At 45.0% G+C, this 6,274-nt stretch overlaps 1 long non-coding RNA gene across 1 annotated transcript; it reads left to right on the top strand.

Annotated features, from left to right (window-relative positions):
* The first annotated feature begins 716 nt into the window (after positions 1-716).
* LOC132071418 (uncharacterized) lies at positions 717-2,741 on the top strand. The gene is made up of 4 exons (XR_009418107.1): positions 717-955; positions 1,574-1,637; positions 2,330-2,405; positions 2,523-2,741. It is a non-coding gene; the product is annotated as an uncharacterized LOC132071418 (long non-coding RNA).
* Positions 2,742-6,274: the final 3,533 nt, after the last annotated feature.

The following is a 6,274-nucleotide window of genomic DNA, read 5'->3' as shown; positions in this document are numbered from 1 at the left end:
CAGCGCTCTGCCTGCAGAGCAACGGTGCAGACGGCAGCGGGCGGTGTATAAAGTGAGTATCAAATATCAACTATATATGCGAAGGAATAAAAAGCTCTGTGTCATGTGCAGCAGTAGAAAATTTCAGGCTCCCAGGGAATAAATAGTTTTCTTTAAATCTTTTTAGTTTTGGGGTTTTTTTACTCCCAGGTAGCCTGAAAGTTACTACTGCTGCTTTTTTATTCTAGAGCTAGAAAGGCAAACCAAGATTAGAAATACAAGAAAAGGAAAGGGAAAGAAAAAAAAGGAAAAAAATGGAAAAAAGGAGAGGAGAGGAGAGGAGAGGAGAGGAGAGGAAAGGAAAGGAAAGGAAAGGAAAGGAAAGGAAAGGAAAGGAAAGGAAAGGAAAGGAAAGGAAAGGGAAAAGGAAAAGAGTGAAAAACAGAGTTAAAAAAAAGAAAAAGAGTTGGAGGGGAAAAGAGAGGGCATCCGGGAGGAGCGGTGCTGCCTCGGGTCCTTCCCCGCCCTGGGGCGAAGGAGCCGTTTGATGCCCGGGAGGGAGTGCAGCTCCCGGTGGCGGGGCACGGAGCCGTGGCTGTCAGCCCGAGACTACAACTCCCGGCAGGCCCTGCTGCCGGCGCGGCGTGTGACGCAGCGGCTATCGCGGCACATGAGTGGCTGGCGGGCCGAGACTCCAACTCCCGGCAGGCCCTGCTGCCGGCGCGGCCTGTGACGCAGCGGCCGACGCGGCCCGGCATTTTTCTCTAAATCGGCAGTAAATACAGCTGAGTAAAATTAGCTTGGTTTTCTTCCTTCTTTTGTAACTGAATAGTTTTTATTAAAAATCCTATTTGAATATGTAGAAAAAGTGGGGATGTCCTGTAATATATCCTAGCTTTTCTTGTTTCCAGGGTGCTCAGAAAACATGCGTCCCTTAGAGTCCCTCAGAAAGGTTCTCAGTGCGATCTCTACCAAGGTATGTATTTACTAATAAGTGATCCCTTTAGATATTTGCCTGTGTACCTTTTCTTGTAATTGAGAGCTTGCGTTCTGTGGGTTTTATGATAAAGCTGTAAAACATGTAAAAATGGTTTTGCAAGTCTTAATCGTTGAAGGCAGCAAGAAGTGGATTTAGAGCCTGTTGTTGACCAGACAAAGGGAAAAAGTGTGACTTTGATGCTGAACTTGTCATTTTTCATTGGACTTGTCTGGAATGATTTAAGAATAGAGAGAAGTAGAAAAAGAGAGAAATAGAATTGGTTCTTGAGCCCTCCTCAAATGCTCACCATGATGCAGCGTAGAGCCGAAGGGAAGGGTGATGGAACAGAGCTCTGCGCTTTAGAAGGAAATAAATTTAAACCTGACCTCCACACAGAGTCTCACTAACTTCTGTTGTTGTAAAATACCAAATACGTTTAGGAAGTGTTGGAAGTTAGTGTTTTGGGAAAGAAATGGCAGTTCCACTGAACGTTCCATTGAACAGAGGCTCTGGGAACGATTCATGTTGTAACTGCTGTCACTGCAATCAGTTGGTGGCTCAGCCTTGAAATGTGCACTTGCCCTTCTATAAAGCACTGTTTTGTTTGCCTTTCAGTGCTGTGAGTCTTGATAAATTGGAGAAGAGCCCAAGAGAAAGTTTTCATCCCTTGATATAAAAGGTAGGAAGTGACTTTTTTTGGTTTGGTTCTTTTTCTTTATTATTTTCTGGAGGTAAAAGTAATTAAGTATAGGTACTACTGGTTTGTTTCTTCCAGTAGCAGGTGATAATAATAGTAGTAGTAATAGTAAAAATAATAATAGAAATAATAATAATAGTAATGTAATACTACTTGAACTGTCTTTATCCATTGTACTGGCCATTTCAAATGAAAACTTCTAAACACAAATCCAACCATCATCCTTGTAGAATCTTTCACAGCAGTGGGCTATAGATCCTGGTTTTGTTGACAGGATTTATTGGTTCTGGAAGAACAAGAGGGAAGTAGAAGCCTAACTACTTCTAGCTCACAGAGCCGTCCACTGAACAGAGCTTTGTGTTTTGGTGGGCTTGTGATGACTTTGAAATCAATTGCTCATTACAGTTAAAAAAAAATTCATGTTTTTTTGAACGTGACAGCAGAAATAACTTTAGGCACCAACTGAATAATAATAGATCACCAGTTTAAGTAAAAAATTCATGCTATACTATCAAAATTTAAAGGTAAATTATTATGTATTAGGTGGTGGTCTAAAGTGTATGTTCTCATGTGTAATGCAAAGATACATACGTACCTGAAAGTCCTTAGAGGAAACAAATTTTTATGTCTGCTGTTTGACTGTTTATCATACGATATTTGGTTTTCTTTCCCAGGGATGGGTGAATTTTAACTTTGGAGTCCTCTCTGCTAAGGATGCTCAGCTTACAGGTGATGAAATGTTCAGTAATGGTGAGTTTTTCGCCTTCTCTTTAATTGCTGTGCTGATATGAATAAGAAAAAAACAAAAGCAAGAGAAAAAAGAAGGATGGTTTATTATTTTTGATGCTGTTTTGTTTGTTTCCTCAGTATTTGCTGCGGCTCTGCTCACCCAAGCTTTGGGTTCCTTCTGTCCCACTGGGAGTTGCCCAATTTGGTTGCATCTGGTGAAATTCCCCCGAGACCTTACAGAACTAGCTCAAACTGCGTGAGAGCCATTTGCAGTTCTCTCCAGACTCCTGGAGAATGGGCGACGTTTCTGAGGATCCGGCGAGCGCGCTTCTGTCAAAACTCAGTCTGTGAAATTCCTGGGGAAAACCCTTCTGTGTCCTGAAGGGCTCAAACTCTGGTGAGGATGCAGTTATCAGGTGCTCACCTGGATGGTTCCAGCTCCCAAAGGTAACACTTGTACTCTTGCCCTGTGGTTTACATCTATTGCATTTTTGTTATTTTGCAAGATTTTTTGTCTTTGCAAAATATTGTGCATTTCACTCTTTGGAACCTCTCAGATGGTTCTTTGGTGCAGCACCACCCCATGGGACACTTGGCTGCTGTCCTGAAGGGGTTGGTCGCTGGAATTGTAAATCCTGGAGAGCTTGTAAGTCTTCTGTCCCCAGGGAGGTATCGTGGTTTGTTTCCTTTTGTTCTGTTGGTTAGGCGCTGCTTCTCGTTGCAAGTATGAATTTCAAACTGCCCTGTTCTTACTTTAACTGTTTTCCTGGTTCTCTCCGCACGGCAGGGAAAGACTCTCGTCTCCTTGCCTCGGGCTCGGTGCTGTCCAAGAAGATGCAGAGACTAAAAACATCATAAGAAGCAAAATACGACTGCAGGGAAAAGAAGCTGGAGAGAACAGGAGGTGATATTGTTATCCTTACCCTGTATTAGAAACATCCGCTGTGCTTTGATGCTGGCAGCTGCCAGGGGCTTGTTAGCTCTTTGTAGGCGGGGGTAGGTGTTCACTTGTAGGTTTTTTCTCTGGACAAGTCAATTCAAACTTTGCTAAGCTTATATTTGCAGATTACTCTGTAGCACAGTCCAGCATGACATTTTTGAATGTTGTAAAAATACCATGTTACTTGGAAATTGCTAATGAAGAGAAGCTTTAGGGGAAAATAAGATTTCAGGGTTGGAAGATGTGAGAAGAATTTTGAGGGGATGTTAGACTGAAGTAAAGCACACTTGAAGCTGGACTGGCACGCTGGCAGGTCCCCTATTAAACAGTAGTGCTGAGATTAGCCTGGGGGTTGCCCGTTGTTTCTGTAGAAATCAGTGTTTGCTGGTCTTCAGAGGTAAGCTGCTTTGAAAAGCTGGAAGGTGCAGCGTGCTGACAAGCCCCGTGCTTTGGATTAAAAGTAGATTTCGGAAGGGTCCTAAGCTTTTGTCTTTTCCTAGAAGTCGATGTAATCCTATCGAGGGGTTTTTAATTCTGTGTTGCCATGTCATCCATCAGAGCCCTGTTGTACTGATCATCATACAATTACAAAACAAAACATCAGACCCTGTCCCGACCACTTAGAGCCCAGAACACGATTTCCTCGGGCTGCCATTTGTGTGCCATCGGTACTCACCACGGAAGCGAGCTGGGGATTGTTGCACCCGTTGGGAACAAACCGCTTCTCGTCACACAGAAATGGAATTGGGACGACGCCTCGGCCAGCCCCTCTCTGCCATCAGCTCCTGAATCTGCAGCAGAGCAGTTCCAGTCCATGCAGGCACGTGTAATCCAGCTCCTGATGATCTGAGCGCACGGAGCAGCGCTCAGCTGCTTTGGGGGGCTCAGGGAGGGCAGAGTGTGCATTGTCATCTTCCTGAACCTACAGACGAATCCAAGTCAGAATCCACAGCGTGGAAATCAGTCGCATATATGCTAAATAAAACTTGCAGGTTTATTTAAGAATTGTTTCTGCTTGTTCTTTGTTGTGCTTCTGTGCTTAGAAAACCTCCCTTTACAATCAGTTCAGTCCATCAGTTGAACCTTTGTTTGCAGACCCTCAGTGAGCAGAATTTGTTGCAGACTCAGTGCACACTGTGCCGGCCTCCTGGGAGTGTGAGGAGCTCATGTGTGCTACTTTTTGCTTTAGGACGCTCTGAGGTATTTATTCCTTTTGGGATACATGATGAGAATTCCCAAGAGAGGTAGTTATAAGGTATGACATCGGGAAAAAGCCTGTGTGGTTGGAATGTTGTTGCTGTCAAAAGTTAATTTTTCCTTCTTTCTTAGCCAGTAGTTAGCTTTTTGCTTAATTTTTGTGGTATCAGTATTTTATTGTCTAAAAAATTGCTTCAAAATAACTTCGGTGGTTGGTGTTGGCCACCAGTACCTTGTTCAGATTTGCCTATTTGCTTGTAGCTGAAATGTTCACATCTTGTTTATCATTCTATTTAAGAAACTGCTGCCCAGCCAACTAATAACTGAATATCCATCTGTCTAGGACACGGGGAGAGGATTTAGGTAATGTCTTTATTTCCAGAAAAAAGTTCCAGTGTAGTTTCTAAATAGAGGAGAAGGGGGTGAAGACTCGGGGCTCTGATGCCGTTGGGGCACCCCAAGGTCCCCAGGAGAAGGAGCCCCACTGCGGTGCAGGAGCAGGTGTGTTCTCATGTAATATTGAACAAATTATAAATATAAATATGAAAATTATAAACATGAAAATATTTTTAAAATACTTAAATAAAGTGGGTTTTCTTTATTGGTCAATATGAAGGGTTTTGATTGTAAAAATTATAAATACAAATAATATAAAGGTAGAAATCTAAGTTTAGAAATATATAATAAATACAGATAAATATAAAAATTAAAAATATAAGAAAAAATTAGTTGTAGCAGTAGATATTATACATAATTTAAATAATAATTTAAATATATTTTAAAATTTTATATATATATCATTATTAATGTAATACATCCAAAGAAACGATAAATTAAAATATGAATGTATAATTATACAAAGTATAAATAAAAAACATTTCAATATCCTTTAAAAGAAGGGGTTTTTTTATTTATTTGGTTAGAGACGGGGTTTTTATTTGGAATAATGGAAGTATTATAGAAGTATAAAACTAAATATAGAAATATACAGTCAATATAGAAAGATATTTGTAAAAACACGAACGACGCCTCCTTCGGCCGAATGGAACGAGCTCAGCCGAACCAAGGCGAGACCGGCGGAACCTGACGGCCTCGAGCGAACCGAGGCCAGGCTTGCGAGGCTGCCTGAACGGAGCCGAGCTCAGCCGAACCGAGCCCGCTGCTCTCGTGCGCGCTAATTAGCGCGAGTGCAGTCACTGCCCAATGAGCTCCTGTGCCACGCCGCGCTCCCGATCGTGTCCGTGCGATGGCCGGGCCGCCCGCGGGACGCGGCAGCAGGAGAGCCCCGAGCCGGGCGAGTTTAACGTGAGGCGGCGCCGCTTGCCCGCCGTCAGGGAGCCGAGCCGAGGCGAGCTCAGCCGAACGCGGAGAGAGCGGCTCCGAGTTGGGCCGAAGCGAGCCGAGCCGCGCCGAGGGCAGAGAGCGGCTCCGAGTTCGGCCGAAGAGAGCCGAGGCGCGCCGGGCGCACTGATCGGCTCCGAGTTCGGCCGAAGCGAGCCGAGCCGCGCCGAGCGCAGAGAGCGGCTCCGAGTTCGGCCGAAGCGAGCCGAGGCGCGCCGAGCGCAGAGACCGGCTCCGAGTTCGGCCGCAGCGAGCCGAGCCGCGCCGAGCGCACTGATCGGCTCCGAGTTCGGCCGAAGCGAGCCGGGCCGCGCCGAGCGCAGAGAGCGGCTCCGAGTTCGGCCGAAGCGAGCCGGGCCGCGCCGAGCGCACTGATCGGCTCCGAGTTCGGCCGAAGCGAGCCGAGCCGCGC

This window comes from Ammospiza nelsoni, chromosome 3 (genome assembly GCF_027579445.1).
Source record: "Ammospiza nelsoni isolate bAmmNel1 chromosome 3, bAmmNel1.pri, whole genome shotgun sequence".
Taxonomy (NCBI): Eukaryota; Metazoa; Chordata; class Aves; order Passeriformes; family Passerellidae; genus Ammospiza; species Ammospiza nelsoni.
The sequence above is the reverse complement of the archived record's forward strand: the minus strand, read 5'-3'. Positions and strand labels throughout refer to the sequence as shown.